The 23829-nt window shown below is 51.9% G+C and overlaps 1 protein-coding gene and 1 long non-coding RNA gene across 3 annotated transcripts in view; one reads left to right on the top strand and one right to left on the bottom strand.

Annotated features, from left to right (window-relative positions):
* The window catches only part of RCAN1 (regulator of calcineurin 1), a 50707-nt gene that overhangs the window by 24746 nt on the left and 2132 nt on the right, over positions 1-23829 (bottom strand). The gene's annotated exons all lie outside the window — the stretch shown is intronic.
* LOC308557966 lies at positions 351-5324 on the top strand. Of its 2 annotated transcripts, none has more exons than XR_013998918.1 (2): positions 351-914; positions 1506-5324. It is a non-coding gene; the product is annotated as an uncharacterized lncRNA (long non-coding RNA). The 2 variants fall into 2 exon arrangements; XR_013998919.1 differs by having other exon boundaries at positions 391-875.

Below are 23829 nucleotides of genomic sequence, written 5' to 3'. Positions count from 1 at the left end.
TGTATCTCTCTGCTTACCTCCCGCCTGCTCTGCCCTACAGAACACAGAATAAAAGGAATTAGTCAGGGGTCCGAAAACAGACCCGCCTCTCATTTCCCTTGAACAAGGTTCCTAAACCTGCAGCAGTGCCGGCAGGGCCCCTGAGCTGAGGCCGAGGCGGGCTGGCGGTCGGGCCAGGAGCTCCGATTCCAGCCGCCTGGACTTGCAGGGCTGGCCCCAGCAGAGGAATCTTCCCTTTTTCCTGTTAAGACGCCTTCCGCTCTGTAAAGCGAAAGCCACAAGCACCCGTGCGCCTCCCGGGCTGGCGGGAAGAGCCGGCGTGGAGTCTGCTCTGGGTCGGAGCCTCTGCAGCCGACGCGGCGAGGAGCCCGGAAGCGGCCGCCTTCCGCCTCCTTCAGGCCGGAGCTTCCGCTCGGCGGCCGCCTCCCGGCTCCCGCGCAGGGCCCGGGCCGGGGCAGGGAGAGGCCGTTTGTGCTGCGCCCACAGGGACCGGCCCCGCCGAGCGCCCCGGGCCGAGGCCGCCGCGTCCGTCCTCCGGGGCGCTGGGAACGAGGCCGGTCTGGCCGGGCAGCACTCACGCTTCCTCCGGCCCAGGGTGCTGGCATCGGGGCCAGCAGGAAGCAGGGGCGCGAATGGAAAGAATGACTCGTCCTTCCGTCTTCCCGGGCGCCGGCTGATACGGGAACCGCTGGCCAGCGACAGTGGAAAGTATGAATCCACCCTGGCCCGGGGCTGAGCGACTGCAGAGCAGTCAGACCAGGCCCCGCGTTCACACCTGACTGCAGCTCCCTGGGCAGGGCCACTGTCCAGGCCCGGCCTCTGCGAGGGCTGCGGGACCAGAGGCTGCAACCTGCCGGCGGAGACAGAGCTGCAAGGCAGGCACCTGGGCGCCGACATTCAGGCCGGGAGGGGGGGTGAGTGCGGGGCTGCTGGGGCTCATCACCTGCCACATGTGGGGGGGGGAGGCTGCGGGTGCTTTGCCTGGCCCCTCACCGAGGTGAGACCTCATGGTGACCCTAAGAAGTGTGCAGTGTTCCTCCCGCGCTATAGATGGCGACCCAGAGACCCCGAGGTGGCGCAGGGCAGGGATCAAACCCCAGGCCCTGTGAGTGTGAGTGCTAAGCCCTGCCAGCTGTCCCCGATCCCCGCGCCCCATTCACACACGTGTAAGAGCAGGCCGAACGTCAGGAAAAAGCAGAGAGGCCTGCGACGGGAACGGGGACCGCGGAGGGGGAGGGAGAGGGCAGTGTTAGGCTACCTCTTTGAAAACGTCCTCTAGACAGGCTGTAGGTGAACCCGAGAAACAAAAGCACTGAGCCCTGAGTCAGAGTCCTGCGCCCTTCTAGAGAGGGGCCCGCGCCTCCAGGCGAGGATCAGCCTCTGTGGGAAACCCCCGTAGGCTGCAAAGGTTAAAAAACCCGCCATGTCTGAGCTTCCTGGTCATGTTTTTCAAAAAGTGGCTTGGAATTGAAAGCTGCCTATTCCAACATCCCGACCACTTCCAGGTGCTGCTCCTGCTCACAGTGCCCGGCCTGGGCAGAGCCTTGCGAGGAGGAAAGTACCTTTAGAAACAGAACAGAACTATCAACATCACCACGACGAGCCGTGAATGGATACTGATCCTCACGCAATCTCCTCCAGAAGGTTCCTCACGCAGAGGAGAGGAATCGGAGAAGAAGCCTCCAGCCCTCAGGCCCAAGGCGCCTCTCTCCACCTGCTGGACTCTGACCTTGGACATCAAGAAGCCCAAAGGACAGTCATTTTCAGGCCTCAAGCCGCTACTAATGAAAAAGTCACTAAAAATGAAGAGCCTCTACTGCACAGGCCTAAAAAATATTTAACACAATCAGGACACCTTGCGTGACTGTTTCCATTGAGTATCAAAGAAAATAATCTTTTAAAAAGATGGGAAAACCAGGAAGCTGCCACTGAATTCCACGGAGAGTGAACCGTAGGTGAGGAGGGCACCCCCACGGCTCTGTCACGTTCCTGTAAAGTGGCACTTTCCATGTGATTGCAGAATCAGGGACCAGCCTCATCAGTGACCCCCCAGCTCTGAATCTGTTATCAAAATGCCACAGGGCTGTTCTCTCTCAAGCCAGTCAGTCGGGTATTTTCTCTGCCACCTGGGCTGGATGTGGGGCACGGGGAAAGGAGCTCAGTGGCTGCCAAGTGGAGGTGGGTGCCGTTGAAAGAGTGCAGTATTATGATTTATAATAAGAAGAATATATTTGGTGTTTGTCCTGGTTCATGGCACAGAGCTCCTAAAACCCCCGGAGTTTCTAAGTGATGAGAGAGTAAAGGTATCTTCTGTTATGTTAGTGAGGTGACTTTTGGGCACCATCAGGGGAGACAACCATGTGATCAGAGGACTGTACTTTCAGCCCCACCCCCTAGACCTGCAGGGAAAGGAGCAGGACTGGAAGCTGGATCAGTTGCCGATGATTTAATCAGTCCTGCCTTCACATTCATCACACTGAAACCTCCATAAAACCCAAAAGGACCAGGCTCGAGAGCTTCTGGGTTGCTGAGCACACAGGGATTTGGGGAGAGTGGCATGCTCAGAGCGTGGGGGCTCCGCGCTTTCCCCTACGCCGTGCCCAAGCATCTCTTCCATCTGGCTGTTCCCGAACTATATCCTTTTATACTGAACTGCTGATCCAGTAAGTAACATGTCTCTCTGAGTTCTGTGAACTGCTCTAGCAAATTAATCAAACCCAAGGAGGGGGTCATTGGACCTGCCTGGTTGGTCAGAAGCCCAGGTGACAACCTGTACTTGCGCTTGGCATCTGGGGTGTGTGTGTGGTGGGAAGGCAGTCTTGTGGAATTGGGCCCTTACCTGTTTGGGATCTGATGCTATCTCTAGGTAGATGGGGTCAGAACTGAGTTGAACTGAAGGACACCCAGCTGGTGTCTAAGAATTGATGCTGTGGGGACCTGCCCCCCCCACCTGACACACACGTTGGAACTGGGCCCAGAGTCACTAGCATCAAAAAGAGAACCACCCAATGCTTGTGTTAGGAACAATGGTGCCTGTAAATTCCTGTAGATACTCTTTCCCCCCAGTTTTATCGAGATATGAATGACAAATAACAAATGTATGTATTTAAGGGGAATAACATGATTAATCATATGCATATACACTGTGAAATGGTTATTACAATCAAGCTAATTAACATATTGACATGTGGGTGTGGAGAGAACATTTAAATCTACTCTCAGATACAATCCAGTATCACTAACTGCAGTCACCCTGTTGTACGTTGTATTATTAACTATAGTCACCATGCTGCGAACTGTATTATTAACTATAGTCACCATGCTGCGAACTGTATTATTAACTATAGTCACCATGCTGCGAACTGTATTATTAAGTACAGTCACCCTGCTGCCCACTGTATTATTAACTACAGTCACCCTGCTGCGCATTGTATTATTAACTACAGCCACCCTGCTGCCTGCTGTATTATTAACTACAGCCACCCTGCTGCGCGCTGTATTAGTAGCTACAGCCACCCTGCTGCATGCTGTATTAGTAGCTACAGTCGCCCTGCTGCCTGCTGTATTAACTACAGTCGCCCTGCTGCATGCTGTATTAGTAACTACAGTCGCCCTGCTGCATGCTGTATTAGTAACTACAGTCGCCCTGCTGCATGCTGTATTAGTAACTACAGTCACTTTGCTGCGTACTATATTATTAAGTACAGTCACCCTGCTGTGCACTGTATTATTAACTACAGTCACTTTGCTGCGTGCTGTATTAATAAGCACAGTCACCCTGCTGCACACTGTATTATTAAGTATAGCCACCCTGCTGCACACTGTATTCCCTAGAGCCACCCTGCTGCACACTGTGTTATTAAGTATAGTCACCCTACTGCACACTGTATTATTAACTACAGTCACCCTGCTGCATACTATATTATTAACTACAGTCACCCTACTGCACACTGTACTATTAACTACAGTCACCCTGCTGCACACTGTATTATTAACTACAGTCACCCTGCTGCATACTATATTATTAACTACAGTCGCCCTACTGTACACTGTACTATTAACTACTGTCACCCTGCTGCACGCTGTATTATTAACTACAGTCACCCTGCTGCGCACTGTATTATTAACTATAGTCACTATGCTGCGCACTGATCTTCTCTCCAGAACTAACTCATCTTAAAACTGAAAGTGCACACCCTTTGGCCAACACTTCCCCATTGTGCCCACACCCCCAGGCCCTGGTAACCACCGTTCAACTCTGTTTCCACCAGAGTTAAAATTGCCCTAATAGTGTCACGGGCTGAACTGTGCCCCATAATATGCATGTTGAAGCCCTAACCCCCGGCACTTCAGAATATTTAAAGATTGGGCCTTTAAAGAGGTAATTAACTTAAAAAGAGGCCTTTCAGGTAGGCCCTGACTGGTGTCATCGTAAGAAGAGGAGACTAGGACACAAGATGGGACATCAGACATGTGTACACGGAGGAAAGATCACATGAGCACACGAGGACACAGCAAGAAGGTGGCCATCTGCAAGCCAAGGAGAGAGGCCTCGGGAGAAAGCAACCCTGCTGGCACCTTGACCTTGGTCAGCCTTCAGAGCTGTGAGAACATAAATGCGTGTGGTTTAAGCTGCCTGGGCCGTGGTACGTTGATGTCGCAGTCCCAGCAAGTCAAGACACGAAGCCTCCGTTTGGCTTTGAATCTAGATTGGTCGATAAACTTAACCAGACTTTACAGAGATTCCGTGACCAGAGGGGTCACTGCAGAGGCCTGAAGGCTGGCCATTGAAACACAAACCACACACACACACACACTTCACATGGGCTGTGAAGTCTATCCAAGAGCTACTTCTTTACTCCCAGTTGCCTTAGGACAGCTTCTCTCCAAAGCTCCTGCTGCAGAGCGTGGCTGCCCCTGCTCTTGTCGGAGCCCTGAGGACAGGGACAGCCAGAAGCAGCTTGCAAGAGCCATCTGGGGTGCCCGGGCCTCCTGACTGTCACCATGCACCAATATGTTGACTTTAACCTTTTGCCCATATTCTAGAGGCAGAAAAATCTCATGCCTTATTTCAAGTAATCTCTATTAATATCCCTCCCTAGCCCTCAGAGGATATGAAGAATCCAAAATGAAACCAGAAACTCAGCTGGTAATATCCAAAATGTCTCATTCAGAATGAATTTGTCAAAGCAAAGGAACTGGGAAAGTAAGCCTTCCAACACCAGAGAGTGTCTCTTTCTGAATGTTTCCACCAAATCTAAGAAAACAGATATCCCCATGGTTAAAAGAACTGCACTTTGTAAAAATAAACCTTCCTGATTACAGTTTGTTCTTGTGAATAAGTCCTTAAATACAGCCAAAGGTTTTCTTTTACCGACCCCACCCGCTTACTGACAGCAGTGGAAAATTACCTCCCCTGTGAAACATAATCCTGTGGATAGTAACACCTATTACGGTTTCCATCAAATTGCTAAGTGAGGTGGTGTAATCGGGGACAGGCAGGGGAAGTTACAAAGGGCGCAGAGGACATCAATTCTGAAGGGGAAAAGACTGAGGAGATCATACCTTGGTTTTGACTAAGGATCATGTGCTTACAGATTAACAAGAGCTCTCAGCCAGGCTTCCTCAGACCACTGCAGAGCATGTACCTGCCTGCCTGGTGACAGTCTTTCTGAAAATAAACCTGGACATTGTCTCATCTGACCTTCACCAGAAGATTCATAAGAGCATCATGAATCCAAAATTAAATGCACACTAACCGCCAGTCCCTGCAGCTTCGTGGAACGTGTGGCATTAGGGATAAAAGCAGAGATCGCCTGTTATCTGAGGGTCATGCATGGATGTGCATTTAATGGACACCTCTGTACGCAAGGGCAATGTTTTAAGTTTTTACATAGACTGTGTACTTGGGTTCTGATGAAAATAATTTATAAATGATTCTTGTCTAAAACGATTTTTTTTTCCTTTTTCTGGGAAAATTGGTAACAGTTTCAAAAAAGTTTAAGAATTTCAGAGATTCTGTAAGATTTCAACCTCACCCTTTTAACTCATTTTGGTGACTATCACATTAACAGCTCAAGGTCTTTAGGGACAGATGGGTGGATGGATGGATAGATAGGATAGACAGGTAGACGCAAATCTATAGGCATTTACAGAAGCAGCACATGCTAAGATATTATTTCTTCTTTATAGTTTCTATTAGACCTTAGAAAGTCAAGGGTATCCCTGTAATCTCTAGAATAACTGCCCAGAACAGTAATGTGTAACAAGCAAGTTAGTAGAGTGGAACAATGAAATAATAACAAGGTAATAACTGCTTCAAAAGAAGTCAAAACAGGAATATAAAATAAGCGGAACAAATAGAAAACAAATAGTAAGATGACAAAGAGTAGAAGAATGGAAAAAGTTATACCATATAAATACCAATTGGAAGAAAGCAGATTCAGCTGTCTCGTATCGTGCAAATAGACACAAAGACAAGAAGAATTCCTAGCAAAAAAGAGGGGCATTTAATAATGATAAAAGGGCCAATTTGCCTGAGAGATAGTCCAAATTTGCATGTGCCTGATAATATTGTGTAAAAGTTGACAGATCAGAAATGAAAAATACATCAAAATCATAGTTGGAAATTTTAACGCTTTTCTCAGCAACAGCTACACCAGATAAGTAAGGTAACAGGTGACATGAAGACTAGTAAGGCAACAGGTGACATGAAGACCAGTAAGGCAACAGGTGACATGAACAATGCAAGTAACAAATGTAACCCAACAGACCGTAAGCTGCTGTGAAGTGCTACACCTAACAACTGAAGAATACATACTCTCTCCCAGTACATATGAATGGGCTCTCTGCTGAGCCATAAAGCAAATCTGAAAGAATGTCAAGAGGCTAAGAGTGTTTTCTCATCACATTGTGGAATTATGCTAGAAATCAATGACATAAAAGATAACCAGAAAATCCCCAAGTGTTTACAAGGAAGTACTTCATTTATAAATAAGCTGTAGGTCAAAGAAATTAAAGTGGAAATCAGAAAATATCTTGAAGTGAAAGATAATGAAGATGTGACACATCAACGCTGTAAGATGCAGCAAAAGCCATTTTAGAGGAAAACTTATAATATTATATGCATATATTAGGAAAAAAGATGGAAAATCACTGATTTACATATTATTCTCAAAAAGCAAGAAAACAGAACAGCAAATGTAACCCAAAGAAAATAGGAAGAAAAAAATGAGTAGAAAACTTAAAGCGGAAACAAATATACAATAGAAAAAAATTAACGGTCAAGTATTGGCTCTTTGAAAACATTAATAAATTCAATAAACCTCTGACAGGACTAATTAAGAAAAATGAGAGAAAGTACAAGTTGCTGTTATCAAAATGGAAAAAGGAGACATCACTACAGGTCCTACAGATATTAAAAAGTCTACAAAAATATAACTAAACGTTTTATGACAAGATATTTAAATTTTTCTTTTTTTTTTTTTCTCTTTTTCTTTTTTTTTAATATATCTTTATTGATTTCAGAGAGAGGAAGGGAGAGGGAGAGAGAGAGATAGAAACATCAATGATGAGAGTCATTGATTGGCTGCAGCCCACAACCCAGGCATGTGCCCTGACTGGGAGTCGAACCCTGATCGCCTGGATCCTAGGTCGACGCTCAACCACTGAGCCACGCCCGGCCGGGCAAGATATTTAAAATTTTAAAGAAAATAGACAAATTCCTAGAAAATTACAACTTACAAAACTGACAGAAGAGAAAACCAATTAGGTCTATATCATGTTAAATTAAATCTCTAAAAACTTCTCCAGGCCCTCATAGAAGACCAGTGAAACCCTCCAAACATTGAAGAAACAGTATTGGTTATACATAGGCTTCAACAGGAAAGACAAAAGGGGGACTCTTCCCATTTATTTTATGACTTTAGCATAACTTTGATTCTAAAGCTGGACACAGATGTTAGAAGATTGACTAATGTCTCTCATGAGCATAGATCTAAAATTCCAAAACAAAAACAGTATGGCAAAGCTGGAGTTATTTAAAAAAAAACAATGCACCACAAATAAGGAAATGTGAACATACAGGGTGGAACAAAAGGAAGTTTACAGCTGTTCGAATGGAAACTAAGACAATAATTAATAAATAATAATACAAGAGTGAACTGGGTCTCGCATACCCACAGCTGTAAAACTACGTGTAGGAGAACGTTACGGCGGCACTCCTAGGACACCCCCAAACTAGAAAACATCCAGATGTAATGAGACTGACATTTAAACTGGTGAGCTTTGAGCAGGAAGACGCCCTCCCTAAAGTGGGTGGGCCTCATCCAATTAGTTAAAGGTCTGAGTAGAATAAAAACACCAGGTCTCCTGGAGCAGGAGGAAATTCTGCAACAGGACCCTCGGACTTGAACTCCTGGGTCTCTGGCCTGCCGGCCCATCCTACACATTTGGACCTGCCTGCCTCATGTGAGCCAAGTCCTTAAAATAACTCCCTCTATAGACACACACATCCTACTGGTCTGTTTCTCTGGAGAACTCTGACTAATACCACATGGATGAATTTCAGAAACATAATGTTGAACCAAAGAAACCAGATACAAATAATTAGAAACATATGTGTTCATTTATATAAATTTCCAAACAAGCAAAACTAATATTTTACCCACCGTCCATCCCTCCATCCACCCATCCCTCCACCTAGTTTTGTTCTCTGGGGGACCCTGACTGACACAGAAATTCAGCAGAGACGTTCAGGACTTGCCCATCTCCCTTGTTCACTGCCCTCCGGTCGTGCTGGCTTCCTGTGTGAACACACCTGCTCTTCCTACCAGAGGCCTCTGCACGGCCATTCCCTCTGCCTGGACCTCGCCTGGCTGTCTGCATCCCTCAGACCTTGGTTTAAACATCACCTCCTCGGGGAGGCCTTCCAGGCCCCCTTTAGGTGCCTCCTGTCATTTTTTGTCATAGTTCCCATCTGCTTTACTCACAACAGTTATCATGGTCTACGACCAATAAACTTAAAAAGGTGACATTTGAACCAAGACCCAAAGGCGGTGAGGGAGCGGGCTATGGCTTTCTGGGTGAGCGCTCTCCCAGGACGGGTAAGAGTGAGTGCAGAGGCCTGGGGTGGGGACTGGGAACAGAGGCAGTGGAGAGGGGCAGCCAGTGATGTCAGGGACTCCCCGAGCGTCCGGGACATGGGAAACCCTGTGAATAAAGATTATGGAATTTAAGCTGAGCTTCAAACGCGACTAGTTTAAGACTAAACAGAGCTGAAGTCACTTAAACTGCCACCGAATTCTGATTTGATTAATTGACCTATTTAAAGGGTTAGAGACCCCCACAAGCTGGACCTTAAGACTGTCAGGCTAATACCAAAATTGCCACTATTTTAAAGAGTCCACAGAACGAACCCTCATCGCATTGGACCCACCTGCCCCCCCCCCCCATTATAACACATGGTTACAAGACAGGACTCGAGCTGGAAAAGTGTCCTCAAAGGAGAAGTCTCCCACCCTCACGTCCTGCCAGGACCTCGGATCCCACCGTCTTTATCAAACCTCCCTGTTGGGGTTCAGAGAGATGGAAAAAGAAATGATGGGAAGCCAGAAAACCTCAGAAAACAACCCGAATTCGCCCACACTTCCATCCTTGGGAGAGAGAAACACCGATCAGTTTCCTCCTGCACAGGCCCCGACCAGGGATGGAACCGTGACCCTCCAGTGCACCGGGTGACGCCCAGTCAGCTGAGCCACCTGGCCAGGGTGTGTGTGTTTTGACATAATGCTGACCAGCCCCCACCCAACAACCACGTGCTGAGAGCCCACACCTGCCAGACAAGGCCCGCCACCTGACCGCACGCCCGCTCACCTCGCTGGCCACTCCAGCGGCCTCGGCACCAGCTGTGAAATAGCTGAGTTATCATGACCAAGACTGAGCTGAAGATCAGGGCGCAGGAGCCGCCGCCTCTCGGGGTGCTAACCAGGCAGGGGTTCTGCGGCTTTTTCACCTACCGAGAGCGAGGCGCTCCTGTCAAGGAAAGTACTCCTCAGACACCTGCAGGTGGGTTACGACACCAAACCGGCCCCCCGAGGTGTGGTCAAGGGGGAGACGCACCACGTTTCCCCTACAAGCTCCGTGGGAGGCAAGGCTGCCACCTGCGGCCGCCGTGGTGCACTGTTGAGGTGCCGCGTGGCGAAGAGGCTAAACCACGGGGCTGGACATAGCTGCAAGGCGCCAAGGCTGTCCTGTGGCACGGGGTGTGGCCTCACTAGGTGAACAAACATCCAGGGACGCTGACTCTCCGGACGTACCTCCGCGGCCTCGCAGCAGCCTCGCCCCAATGCCAACAGGTTGGGGGTGCACTTCTGTGCCCCTCCTTTGCAGGTGGGTGGAAGGTCGTCCGAACGTGACAGGTTGAGCTTAACATTCACGGATGAGGGACCGCAAATGAACCTGGCGGGAAAATGGACCAAAGCGACCAAGGGCTGGGGAGACCTGTCCCACCCATCGCTCAACAGGCTCAGACGGACGGCGTGGTCACTCAACCGCATGAAGCTGGCCCGGAGACGGACGGGCCAACGGCGGGGCCCGGCTCGCGTGTCTGACCACTCACTGACACCTCAACCTTCAGGGGAAGAAGAGCCTCGTGAGCAATGCCGAAACCCACCGGAACGTGCGAAAAAGAAAACCAGAAGCCAAGCTTACTCCTCAGGCCAAGTCGCCAACGATGACGCAAGCATCAAAAATAAGCGTGTGAAGCAATTGAGGAAAACACACTTCCATGCATCTCGGCCCAGAACCGATTCTCTAGGGACGAGACAAGCCCGAGAGGCAGGAAGGTAAAATTTCTCCATCTGAACTACAAATAAAAAGAATTAACATTTCTGGGGTAAAAACACACTCCACAAAATCAAACGGCAAACTGGAGGACGTATATGCAATATATGTAATCAAGTATCCATTTCCTTAATATATATATATAAAAAATCTCTTAAAATTCATATAAGTACATATCAAAACCTTACCAGGAAAGTAGCAAAAAGATATAAATAATCAATTTACAGAAAACCCCCCACAAATGACCAACAAGCATAAAAGATGGTCAACTTTGTTTCTAATTAAGGAAAAACAAAGGGATCCCGGCAACGATCCCTTGTACTGGCGAGAACGTGGGGAAAGAGGGGCTCCCGTGCGACGCGGGTAAAATAAACTGGAACAAACACGTTCGAGAGCAGGCTGTCAGTACCCATCCGGATGGAATTAACCACAGCCTCCGGCCCAGAAATCCCACTCCCAGAAACGCATCTCACAGACATCTACACAAACGGGTTCACACGTCAGGGTGCTGCTGGCAACACTGTTTATACAGGAAGAAAGGAGGCGCCACCTACGTGTCCCCCCATAGGAACTGCTGGTTAAATCGCGTTTATACCTGTAGTGAACTGCCAGAGAGTCATCGGGAGAAATGTACTTGGTTTACTGGAAAGATGTCCACAAGGTGTTTACAAGGCACGTGGCAAAGGCGTGTCTGCGGGATATTGTATAAGCGTATGCAGTGTGTGTATATACATAATTGCACTTATGTTTTATATACACTGTATATGTTATGCATGTAAAGAACATGCATGAACGAGTACACGGGAACCTCACCAGAGGCTACCCCTAAGAAACGGATGAGAGCAGAAGACGGAAATACTTAGTAAATGCTTGTCTTGATTTTTATGACCGAACAGTACTTACTCTTCAGACCCTGCAACAGTCCAGACGGATGGGATAACCCTGGGCTGGTGCCCAGCAAACGGTGCTCACTCCCAGCTGTGCTCTCGGGAGTCTCCCTGATGCCATTACACACCCAGCCCAGTGTGCACCCAACACAGCGGGTGGGTAACTTGGCCAACGTTGGCACGTAGTGGCCGTGCTGTCTGGCTGGAGGCTGGGTGAGGGGGGCATGATCCTGGACCTAAAGCACAGAGAACTGGTCCCCAGAACCACGAGCCCAGGTCCAGATCATACGATGCTCAGGCCCCTTGCTCCAACCTTTGTCCCCACAGGCGCAGCCCTATGACGCAGCAGCATCTCAGATTCGGGTAACGGGCCAGACGGCTGGGTGATGCTGCTGCACATATAAGAATCGGGTTTTTAAAGACAGTTCATTTAATTAAAAGCACAGCAGGCTACTGAGCACTGAGCAGACGGCAGGCATCTCACTCAGGAGGCCGGCACCTTTCCTGGATGGGTGGGTGGGTGGAACCCAGCCTGCACTCAGAGGTAAGATCACAGGCCGACGGCGCCCTCTTTGGGTGAGATTTGGCAAAGAATGAGGGCCACCTTCGGTCAGGGTCCCAGGGGCTGGCTGGTAGGCAAGGGAGGAGACTCAGCAGCTGGCAAGGAATTTCTGAAAAGTGCTGTGTGGGCCCTAAAAGGCAGCCTAAGAACAATGAGGGGGGGGAGGGAAGAGAAGGGGAGGAAGAGGGAGGGAGGGAGGGAGGGAGGGAGGGAGGGAGGGAGGGAGGGAGGGAGGGAGGGAGGGAAAGAAAACCTCACCAGCAAACACAGCATTTATTTTTCAATTCCAGTATTTACTTTAATTGTGCTAAGCAACCTAGGGCTTCTCATCAGCAATAATGATTGTATGCTTTAGAGTTTATGGGGTTCTTCTATTCATTTTCTTATTTTAGGTTTATTTTTTAAAAAGTGTTTCACTTCTTAAGTGGTTTTCAATTTTGTAGCAATGCTTACTTCACGTTAAAACAGGCTTTTAAGTACCAACATGCTATGTGGAAATTACAGCCTGTTCTGAGTATTTACAAGTGGTAACAAGCCCCGCTAGTCTTCTGTTCTGATACACAATATTCTAAATGTCAGCAACATCTAAGCCTGTAACTTCATGTGTGTGCACACGTGCATGTGCATGCACACGCACACACACACACACACCCCCCGCTGCAATAATCTTAAAGCCAAAGACTACTGGCCTAAAATAATTTATGCAACTTCTAGAACTGCCTCGATTACTTCTAGGAAAATAAGGCTTAATATCTAATGGACTTAAAAGAGCAATACTTTCACTTTTACTCTCAGGTTCCCCTTCCACCGCTGCACAAATATTCATTACGCACCCACGAGGTGGCAGGCACGTCCTAGGAGCAGGGTACATGCCAGCAGTACAGACAGTGTACCATTTGCATTTGAATAACTTCAATAAAATTGTTAATATACTAAACACCGACTATGAGCCTGGCATTCTTCTTTGCCATTTATTCTTTCGCCCTCGCAACCCCACTTTACAAGTGAAGAGACTGAGGCACAGAGGTGAAGCTCCTTGCCCAAGGTCACACAGCCAAGCTGCTGGCAGAGCTGGGATTTGAACCAGGCTGGTTTGGCTCTGGGGCCCACCCTGTCAGCCGCTGTATCACACTCCTCCTAACACGCACAACCCCGAACTCAGGTAGGTGTCTGTCTATAAAGGGCGGGCACTCACAGGCAATACATGTACACGCCCCAGGCATTCCCACCCTCGACTGAGCCATCAAAATAAGATCAACAGCAAGCAGCAGGCGATCCTGCCCATGTGGCCCCTGTGCTATCTGTAGAGAAACACGGAGGAAAATTGTGAAAATAAATGAGAAGGAAATAAAGAAACAAAAATGACATGGCGACCCAATATAACACCTCTAACGGTAAACTCATGGAATCAAAACAGAGCCCTCGGTAAAGACTAAGCGAGCATCCTGGAAGCATCGCCTGCCTGTGGTGCCCACTGCACAGGGTGCTCCCAGCGTCCTTCGAGATGGGGGCACCGTGCAGGCCTCTAACAGAGAAGATCCGCAGCACGGCCACCGAGGCAGCGGGCTGGTTATGGTCCATCCCAAGCCGCTAAGGCCACACCTAATGCTCCATCCTTTCGGCCTCTGCACAACTACCCACCGCCTCCAACAAATGCAGAAAGTCACCCCCCAATTCACAGCCTTTCTGTCTGTCACCACCCAGCTCACCTCCTGCCACAGCCTCGGGCAGGCTCGTGGTGCCGAGGACAGGCCAGCATCCAAACTTGCTCTAGATAACAAAACCCTCTACATGTAGAGGCTACATAGTCTCTTATGGTCCTTAACAGTATCCCCCAATATATGGCAAGGGTTAAACGAGTATTTGACAAAACAGAGCATGTTGGGGTCCAGGTGTTAGCCCCCTCTGCACGTTTATGAATCACTTTGAAGAAATGCACAAATTCAGAATTGACTTAAAAAATAAAACCCACCCTGCAAATATTGCATCAGGATAAAGCACGTGGCTGAGTTTGAAAGATGCCTCTGGATTCGGCTCTTCTAGAAAGAGGTACAGGTATAAGCCAACCCCCAATCCCTTTCCAAACGTCTGCAAGGGTCTCCGGGCCCGTGTGTGAACAGTAACCCAGAGCATTTTCCTGATGGGTGGTCTTTTAGGGGCCACAAGGGAGTTTTCCAGACTGCAGCCCCAGACTTGGGGCGGGGGTCTCCATCACCACCTGAGGTCGTAGTTTAGGATGCAGAGGCCAAAATCTATTCGAATCCCCCAGAATCCCAGCTCCGGCCCAGAACACTGTCACTACGCGGCCCCGAGCGCAGGGTCATCCTGGACTCGCACGAGGACAGGGCTCCCGGGAGAGGGCACTTCCCACCACACATGTGGCGACCGCCCCACCAGCACACAAGAGAGCAGCCCACGCGGGAAGCCTGGTACCTGTGGTCAGCGCAGAAACCCCCCATCTCTGAAATAAAGCGTCTGCTTTACCTCAGTTCTCTGTGTTTCTTTATGCTGATAATCTGAGTCACGGTCCAAATAAATGGCAACAGATCTGAGCGGCGTAGGCAGAGGATGCCCGAGCGTGTACACAGGCACAGCGGGGTGCAAGGGTCACCTGCAGGCCAGCGCAGCGCCCCGTGTTTGCAGTTTACCGAAGGGGGCTCGAGGCCCAGGAGCAGGGCAGGGTCCCTTCAGGCAGGTGGCTCTCATCCCTGGGTGTCTGTGTGTGGGGGGGTCTCTCTGCTTCAACTTTTCAGCTGCAAACGTGGTTATAACAGCTCCTTCCTCACAGGAGCTCAACCACAGGCTCCCTGGCAGAGTAAGTGGGAGGTTACCGCCCCCTGGTGGCGAGCGCTGGTGCGGGACAGCTCTGTCCCCCAGGAGGGGGGGGGCCCCCAACGGGCGCCCTGGGGACAGCTGTGCCTGTCCTAGCTGACCCGCCTCCAGATGTCCTCATTACAGGCACGCTCTGGGGCCGTGTCAACGGCGGTGGGTGGGAGAGGGGTGACAGCATGCCACAGAGAATCCGGTGAGCGGATAAGCACCAGGGGGCCGGGGGGTGGGAGGCCTGCGTGCGACTTGGGTTCTGGAGTAGCTAGTGAGTACCGCGGAGAGGATGCCACCCCCCCACCCCACCCCACCCCGCCCTCGAGCCCTGATCCCCCCTTGGAGAAATGGAAGGCGTGGGCTGAGCCTTCCTGCGAGTCCACACAGACTCCCTGACCGGGTCCACTCTGATCAGTCCACACAGACCCCCTGACCCGGGTCCACTCTGATCAGTCCACACAGACCCCCTGACCCGGGTCCACTCTGATCAGTCCACACAGACCCCCTGACCGGGTCCACTCTGATCAGTCCACACAGACCCCCTGACCGGGTCCACTCTGATCAGTCCACACAGACCCCCTGACCGGGTCCACTCTGATCAGTCCACACAGACCCCCTGACCCGGGTCCACTCTGATCAGTCCACACAGACACCCAAGGCCAGTTAAGAAACAAGGTCAAGTGACAGATTCACCTCCTCTCCAGCTACAAACCAGCAGACAGGCCTCCTCCCACCGACCAACACAGGACAAGGCAGAGCTGGGGTGTGAAGGATCCAGAGTCTCACCCCAGACGGGCCTCTGACAGGAAGGCTGTTTTGGGGGGAAGGTGATGAAGCAGCTGCGCAGGCAGGGAAAGCTCTCCGTCCCCCCTGTTACAGGCTGCCGGCCCCCCCACTGGGGAGGGCTCCAGACAGCCCGGGGAAGGCAGGGGATCTGCACACAACCTGACCCGCCAGCTCCCTTGTCCTGCCCTCCCTCCACACATTCACTCTCCTTTCTTAACACTTTTTTTCTTTACTTCAATCATTTTTTACTTTTCAATTACACAAGGAGAAAAAAGTAAAAAATATGAAAAATGAAATGGCAATAAATACACATCTATCAACGACTGAATCTAAAGAATGAAATAAATGAAACAGAACAGAGACAGACGGGCAGACAGAACATCCTGAGTTACCAGAGGAGAGGGGCGGGGCTGGGGGGGAGGGTGCGGGGCTGAGGACGGACTGGCGGTCAGGGAACAGTCACGGGCGTGAAGGACAGCACAGGGAACAGTCAGTGGCACTGTACCCACTGCGCCTGGCGCCGGGGGGTGCGGGACCTGCTCTTTCCCGGGCCCGTTTCGCTGAGCCCGCCCCTGGGCGCAGAGCTGCACCCACTCCGACCTGTACCTCCGTCGCCTGCTAACCTGTCCTGCTGTTAAGGAGCCGCAGCTGAACTCCCGGGGGGGTCAGGTCCAGCTCCCCGCGCGTGGACGGCTCTCGGGAGGACCCTCCTGAGCAAACGCCTCCGAGGAAGTCTGATTGAACCTGGGGGCGGGCCATGGGGCCATGTCCCATGGGTGCGAGCACCCAGCCAGCAGTGACCTCGCGGAGGTCACCCCAGTCAACCTGCTCATTCGGAGGGAGCCCCGGGGTCTGGGAAGGTCAGTAACCTGCCCACAGACGTGGTTTACTACAGCTCCGTCGAGCTCTTTGGCATATTCACATCGCGCACACTAAAAGAAAGGAAGCGTGTCTTCCCTGCTCACTGTGACTCCACAGAGGGAGGGAGGGCGTCTGCCACTTGCCCTGGTCTGTCCAGGGCTACGCCCCTCACACTGACCTCACCATGACTGTGGAGGAGGGATGACTGTCCTGCAACTGAGGCCAGGCTTGGGGTTGGGGACTGGTCACCTGGGGCCCCGCAGCTGGTCTCCCAGCCAGCACGGTGCTCAGAGGGGAGCAGGCCCTCAGTCAGTGCTTGTTGGATAAATGAGTGAGTGAGTGAAGTAGCAGAGCTAGGGTCGAATCCGGGTGTGGACGGCTCAGTCCCAGGCACGACCTTGGTGTGGACACAGGAGTAGCGGGGCTGCGTGGCGTGTGTGCACTGCGACCACTCAGACACACCCGTTCGCCACAAATAAATGACTGAGGGGTAAGAGACTTGTAGAGCCTTTCTCACAGAGCCACCCCGGGGTTTAAGTGAGATGTGAGTGGCATGAAAACTCATGTGCATCACGCAGACTGTCGGGTGATCATGGCACAGGCTCTGGAGGGGCTGAAACCAGGTCCACATCTCAGGACCAGCATGCCCTGGCTACGGGACCTGGGGTGGGGTCACTTGGCCTGCCCTGGCCTCAGTGTCCACATCTGTAGAACGGGGATAACAGTACCTTTTTCATAGAGTTCTTGTAGAAAGATGAAATGACATATATTACACATAAATGAACAGAAACTATTTTATTATCTTCAAAATAAAGCAGGAAGTTTGACAGAAAATATAAAAGTGATAAAGTCAAACAAGCTATTGTTATGTCGAGCAAGAAAGAAAATCCATAATTAGCTGCCTGAATCAGGTAACAGTTTTGTCTTTTAATCTGGAAATCAGGCCAACCTCACATACCTCCTTCTATGGTGCCAATTACGACTCCACACAGGAGACTCACGCTGCGCCTGCTGACATCAGTAACGAAGGAAAAGTACTGGACCTTCACGCTGTTACAACGCCGAGTTCCCCAAGTTCTTCTCTCAAAACTCAGCGGCTACGTTGGAAATGTAATAACCTCGCTATAATCTGATCAATGACGTATTTTATGTTCAGAGGCTAACACTGTCTTCTTTTATAGAGTTGAAGCTGGAAAAAAGTTCAGATTAGAAAATGCCTTAATGAACATTTCTGAACATCAACTGCACAGAAGTCAAAAAGTTTACAAAGAAAACAATGTACCAGTAAGTGGCTGCTGCGGTGGGCAGCCTGGGAGATGCCCCGTGACCCCCGCTGGGCCCTCCTGCCCTGGGGGAGGCCCACCCTCAAGTGTGAGCTGCAGGGGCTGACTCACCTCTAAGGACCAGAGCACTGCAAGGCTGGTGGGCTATCGCTCCCAGATTGGGTTCCAGCGGCCATAACTCCCATTCCACCCGGCACGCCCTCTCTTGCCGTCCCTGACGGCAGCCAGCAGCCACACTGTGAGCTGCCCCATAGAGGCCCATGAGGCAAGGAGCTGAGGGAGTCCTCCAGCCAACAGCCACCGAGGACCCGAGGCTCCCAGGCCAACACCCCTCCAGAAATGCAATCCTGCCCCAACCACGCACGAGCAAGCCTGGAGGCCATGCCCCTGCAGTCAGCCTTTGGATGGGACCGCAGCTGATGCCTGACTGCAGCCCGGGAGGCAGGGGCACCAAGCTACACCACCTCTGGTGCCTGGCCCAGAGACACTGTGAGATGAGAAACGTTTACTGCCGTGAACCACTCAGTTCTGAGTTAGTTTGTTACACAGCAGAGGGTAACTGATACACTGAGCTCACTATGTCCTATTGCTCTGTCCTAGTCACGGAGACAAGCATTTCATGCACAGTGTAAGATGTAAGCACTACTGGCACCCACTTCACAGGTGGGGAGACAAAGGCACAGGTAGGGCAGCAGTCAAGGCGAGCCTAGGATCACACCCTTAGCCGTGACGCTGCATCGCCTCAAAGCCCACACCTCAACAGGAAGCCTGAGCATAATGTACTACTCGGTCAGGTCTTACAGGTTAAACAATAAAGGAAGCTTTTTACCCACTAAATCAGGTGTAGCGAAGGGTTTCTATAATGACTGAAACCTATACAACATGAAGACCACCCTTTCTCCAACGTCAAACTTGGAGCTGAGGTCATTCATATTTTCCTGATGTTTGTGTTTTGAAATGTTTGTGTTTTGCCTGACAAAGCTGGGACACAGCAGAGGCACTGACGTCTCCCTGACCGTCGGCACCCGGGTTCTGAGGGTCATCAGTGTCTACATGCGGGAAAAGGCTCTCACGCTGAACCGTATTTCCAATGACTGCCAGTCCCCAGAGCCCCGGAGACGAGGCCCCACAGAAACTGTTCACGGAGCGGGTGCCTCCCCCAGTCCCCGCCACACACACACTGGTGTGCACATGGCTGATGGCAACGGCGGTGTCACAGAGCAGGGCCAACGGGCCCCAGGGACACGGATGACAGAGCGGGCGTGCCGTCTATCCCCGTTTCAGAAAAGAGAGGAAGGGAGAATCCAAGCTGAGCCCTAAACGCTGGGACCCAAGGGCGCTGCTTCAGCTCCTCGGTGCCAGCACAAAGCCTAGTTTTCGTTCCTCCGTGTGATGGTGTTGGCCTTGAAAAGCCTGGAGTTGCAGGCAATGACATTTAAAGGTGCTGCTACTAAAGATAAGGTGCTGTGACAATGGACGGTGACAGCCGATGGAGCTGAAACGGGGGCCGGGCCCTTGCCAGGGAGCCAGTGGTGAGGAGGGATCCCAAGTACCTCTTGGACGCAAAAAACAAAGAAACAAAAAAACCCACCTGATTTACTTAAGGATCAGAAATTCTAAAATTAGGGAAATAGCAGGTAACTTCTAAAGTAAATGTTGCAGTGTATACCATGTAGTTTTTTAAAAAACATACAACATTCTGAACATCCCAAACATATTAAACCACAAACTACACCATACTACTTCAACACCTTTCCACTAAAAGGCTTCAGGGGAAATTTCGTGCAGAATTCAGTTTGAAAAACTACATGCTTATGACACCTGGTCGAAAGTGGATAAGGTGTGAAACCACCTGGATTTTACACTGAACTGGAACCTGGTTGTCACTACCTGGCCGGTGTCACATCTTACAACACACTGCCCCAGACGACTGGCAATGGGAACACAGCCTGGCACATCCAACCTCACGAGCAGAAACTGTGCCAGCTGCGCTCCTGGGACCTCACAGCCATTCCATCATGAAATTGCTACCGAATGACACCCTGTATCCCCGAGGACAGGTCTGGACCTGACAGATGCTGTCTCCCCGAGGACAGGTCTGGACCTGACAGATGCCGTCTCCCCGAGGACAGGCCCGGATCTGCCACTGGGGTGGAGGGAGTGGCAGCGTAGGAGGGTGGGTACAAAGGCCAAGGGCGCCAACCCCACGCTGAAGACAATGCTCTCACGTCATGCATCACCTGCCAAGGGCTGGGCTCTCCACTGACAGCCAGTCATCCTGCCTCTGGCTCCAGGTCAGGCAGCACCTGGGAGCAGGGAGGCGCCAGGCCGAGAGCCCAGCGCCCACTGTGGACTGGTGGAGACCGAGGCACGGGCTGGCCGACAGTGGCCCCAGCGATCAACTACTCAGTAATCTATTCGTGACACAGTGACTCTGGTCGGGCAAACCCCTCATGGCCAGGACGAGGGTCCTCCACCTGACTCCCCGTTAGAATCACCTTGGGGAGTTTCCCGGGTGACCCCCAGTCCTGGACTTGGAAATGGCCTGCAGGGGCCTGGGCGTGGCGTTTCAGACTCCCCAGGGGTCTCCCATCAGAACGCTTCCAGTTACTTAAAGAAAGTCATGAAGTCCAGCAGCTCTTAGGTGGGCATCTGTTTGGAGGCGAGGTCGTTTTCTAGAGCAGTAAATTGTTCTAATCAGCACTTCTGACCGAGCCGCCAGGCAAAGCTCTCAATCGCAACAGAGAAAGTCGTCATTTCCGATACTGTGTGGAACTACGTTCGCTCCCCGAAACTAACCGAATACCATCTGACAACTCCTAAGCTCCTGGTCAGCTCGGTGGTGACTGAATAGACGCGTTCTGGGGGCCCAGGTGAGCGCCGGCGCACAGCACTGCTGCGTCCCGGCAGAACGCAGGCGTCCACGCAGCACAGTCACGCACACGCCCCGCGACTGTCTGCCCCACACGAAACACCTCACCTTAGTAAAAGTCTTCTTTCACCTGTAATTGTGTACTTGAAATTAATGACGATACAGTTTCAGTTTATCTTTTAGAGGAACATTTAATGAACCTATTCATTAAAAATAATTTATAACGAATGATGACCCAGCTAACAAAAACAAGTTTTATAGATCAGACCCCGGCCGTTAAGAGTTAGGAAGCAGCCTTGATATAAATTCCCAAATGAACTGGTGGTTGGGGTGAATTTCTTCCTTTCCTTTCAGACTAAGGTTAGAGTAACGTGGACACAGGGAAGAAGTCCCACGCAGTCCTCCCCTCACACCACCTGCCACGACCAGGATGGTTGTGTTCCCCCAAATCCACAGGCAAACACCCTAATCCCCAAAGATGACGGTGTTAGCAGGTGGGGGCTACGGGGATGATTAGGTCACAGGGCGGAGCCCTCATGATGGGATCAGTGCCCTCATGCAAGAGCTGCGATCACAGAGCCCCTCCTCCCTCCCACCAGGGAGGGCTCAGTGAGGAGTCTGCATGGGGAAGGCCCTCCCCGCCGTGCTGGCCTCCGGGACTGCGAGAAACCCCTTCTGCTGCGGTATTTTGTCACAGCAGCCCTAACAAGCTGAGCCCATTGCTCGCCCAGGCGAGGAGGGGGCTGGCCAGACCATCGCTGGGGCTTTGGGCAGCATGTGGTTAATGTTCCATCTACAGGAGGGGCAGACACCACTCCCCTGAGGCGAGTGGCCCTTGCAGTACCCCGCCCCAGCCTGCAGGACGAATGGCCTTTAAAAGAACCAGGCTGCTGGACTGGAGCCTGGGGAGCCGCACCTTCCCGCCCAGGGCGTGGTGCGGGCCCTGTGAGCATCTCTCCCAGGAAGGCCTGCCCAGGCTGCAGTGCCCTCCGCCCTCGGTGCAGTGCCAGCCGCCTCCAGGGACCGACTAGGGACTGGACCCTTAGCCGGTGGGCTGGGTCTTCGCCCACTATTTCACATCTCACAGGACACTATGACGGGCAGCCATGCACCAAGGTCCCCTGCCCCATCCTGAAGCCCGACCCTCCGAGGGGTGAGGCAGGCTCAGCTGGGCCTTCTGTCCTTGCTGCACCTCCAGCATCAGCACCCGGGCCCTTCAGAGCTTCCCCAGCTACGGTCCCCTTGCTTCCTCTCTTCCCCGCCTTCCCGAAAGACCTTCACCAGCTTTGCAAAGAGAATAACCCGGGAATCCCTGCGTGGCCTCGAAGGCCCTCCAAGGTCCGGTCCCAGCTGCCACCGCCCCTCCCCACCTCTCACTCGACTCTCCACCATAGGGGCCCCTTTGTGTCCCCTGAATGCACTCAGTTCACCCAGCACTGGAACCTCTGTTTGCCATTTGCTCTGCCTGGGTGCCAGCCACACGGAGCCTACACAGAGCTTCCTCTGTCGGCCGAGGCCAAGCTGCACAGAGGCCACTCAATGTAAAGTGGACCCATGTGACCCCGCTGGCAGTCCTCTTTCCCTGCACTGCCCCCAGGGCCACTCTACCCTCTGCACTCTTCCCTGGGCCCTGGAAGGCTGACCCCACCTGCTGACTACATTGCTTGGCCTCCTGGCTGCCAGCTGGGTTAGGAAAGCCGGGGGCAAGTCGGGGTGTCTCTTCCTGCCTCCCCCTGTTCAGTATCTCAGTGCCACTCAGGGACAAGTCGGGGTGTCTCTTCCCGCCTCCCTGTTCAGTATCTCAGTGCCACTCAGGGACAAGTCGGGGTGTCTCTTCCCGCCTCCCTGTTCAGTATCTCAGTGCCACTCAGGGACAAGTCGGGGTGTCTCTTCCTGCCTCCCCCTGTTCAGTATCTCAGTGCCACTCAGGGACAAGTCGGGGTGTCTCTTCCTGCCTCCCCCTGTTCAGTATCTCAGTGCCACTCAGGGACAAGTCAGGGTGTCTCTTCCCACCTCCCTGTTCAGTATCTCAGTGCCACTCAGGGACAAGTCGGGGTGTCTCTTCCCGCCTCCCTGTTCAGTATCTCAGTGCCACTCAGGGACAAGTCGGGGTGTCTCTTCCCGCCTCCCTGTTCAGTATCTCAGTGCCACTCAGGGACAAGTCGGAGTGTCTCTTCCCGCCTCCCTGTTCAGTATCTCAGTGCCACTCAGAGACAAGTCACGGTGCCTCTTCCCACCTCCCCCCGTTCAGCAACTCAGTGCTATACCTTTACGTCTCAGCTCCTGCCAGGCAGCTCCTCTCCTGGGGTTCCATCAACCCCTGTTGATGCCCCGAGTCCTGCCCTGGAGAACCAGCTCCTTATTAAAACCTCCGGAACCAGCACAGGTCCCTGTTTAAGGCCTGACTGACCCCACCCCACCGGGCTCGCCCTGGTCACTCTCCATCACCTGCCCTGCTCTCTCCACTGCACTCCCCACGACCTGAGATGCCCTGCTCGCTTCTTCTAGAGCCTCTCTTCTCCTGCACCCCTAGAACACACGCAGGAAGCTCGTCACGTTCACCACTCTACCCGCTGGGCCTAAAACAGGGCCTGGAACACAGGGAGCACTCAATAAACAGGCAAAGAACAAATCACTCAGTGAATGAATGACTGTGCCCTCGAGCCTAGAACAGTGCCTGGCCCATAGCAGAGTCTCAATAAACATTTGTTACAATGGACAGCTAGTTAGTGCCAGGCTGGTGTGGCTCAGTGGTCGAGCATTGGCCCATGAACCAAGAGGTCACGGGCTGGATTCCTGGTCAGGGCACATGCAGGCTTTGTGGGCTCCATCCCCAGGTTGTGGGCTCCATCCCCAGGAGGGGGCTCCATGTCCAGGTTGGGGGCTCCATCCCCAGGTTGGGGGCTCCATCCC

The sequence above is a fragment of the Miniopterus schreibersii genome, assembly GCF_964146895.1.
Source record: "Miniopterus schreibersii genome assembly, chromosome: 5".
Lineage (NCBI taxonomy): Eukaryota > Metazoa > Chordata > Mammalia > Chiroptera > Miniopteridae > Miniopterus > Miniopterus schreibersii.
This window is presented reverse-complemented; position numbering and strand designations above follow the sequence as displayed.